This window comes from Echinops telfairi, unplaced genomic scaffold, assembly GCF_000313985.2.
Source record: "Echinops telfairi isolate 266 unplaced genomic scaffold, ASM31398v2 ScPeMD7_7458;HRSCAF=8496, whole genome shotgun sequence".
Lineage (NCBI taxonomy): Eukaryota > Metazoa > Chordata > Mammalia > Afrosoricida > Tenrecidae > Echinops > Echinops telfairi.
Genome location: NW_022111358.1, coordinates 168,993 through 170,367, shown reverse-complemented (window position 1 = coordinate 170,367; position 1,375 = coordinate 168,993).

The following is a 1,375-nucleotide window of genomic DNA, read 5'->3' as shown; positions in this document are numbered from 1 at the left end:
TTGTCTTCAGCGGTTGTGTCGGGAAGGTGAGCATCATAGAATGCCAATTTAATAGAAGAAAGTACACTTGCATTGAGGGAGTACTTGAGTGGAGGCCCAATGTCCTTCCAGCACAAATATTTTAAATCTGCTTTGTGTAAACTCTATGGTAAGCTTTCAGCTGTCAGGTTGAATATTTACCCACTTCCCAGACCACACCTCCTCTATCCCATTCAATACTTTATCCCTAATATCACCTGAAATAGCCAGAGTAAGCATCACTCTTCCCTTCCCCTCTCTTATGTTGGAAGTTGGCAGAATTGGGGGCAAATAAAATTAGATTAATATAACTTTATTTTTTATAATATCAAGACCAAGACAGACTGTCTCTATTTCTTCCTTGAGAAATGGATTATCCAAACCAACATGCAGATTTCAAAATAGAAAAATTAGTTATACTGTATTTCCAAAGAGAAGAGAAAGCATCTGTTGCCATAAATTTGGTTTCTAGGCTACACAAATAGTGAAGACCAGCTAAAGATAGAGCAGGAATAAGCAAGGAACCAAGAGTGTAGCTCTGAGCAGGAGCACCACAGGGCATTTCTCTGGGGTCAGACACAGGCTCTGAAGAATCCATTAAAAATTCCCTGTTCAGTTAGTCACTAGTGCTCTTGTTAACCGAGTCTTTACAGTGCCCTTTCCACAGCAAGTGCTTAAAAAATTATTCATTCTGTTTATATTGTCTTCCACCCTCTAAAATAAGAATTGTAGGTAGCACTTGTAGATTGATTGCTGCTCAATGAAGTTTGAGTTGTGCATTTCACAGACACTTGCCTTCCACAAAGGAACTCCTGTGACACGGTGGTTTAAAAAGTTTAGCTGCTAACCACAAAGTCCGTGGTTCAAAATCACCAGCTGCTTCTCAGGAGAAAGATTAATAATCTGCTTTTATAACGATTACAGTTCTACTCTATCCTAAAGGACCACTATGAATTGGAATCAATTTGATGATGATGAGACAGCCTTCCAAGTACCCTTGATTAAGGCATGCATCCAAGGAGATCCATATATTTCTATAGCACCAATGGGATAAGCAGAGTTATAACTTCTTAAATTAATGTCATTCCCTTGCACAAAATAGGATGGGAGGCACTCTGGGCGCTCTTTCGAACAAGGCGGGTTTAGTGTCCAAGTAGCCGAGTGGAAGGAGTCTGGTGAGTGAAAGATCCCCCTGGGCCAGCACCCCAACCCCACCCCATGCATTTGTCCTGAGCCAGGGCCTCAGTGATCTAGGATCCGATTCTTGGGACACCTTGGCTCATCAGACGGAGCAACCCCAGCATGGGTCGCCACTGCAGCCACAATCAGCGATAGCCCCACTCTGCCCCCAGATCAG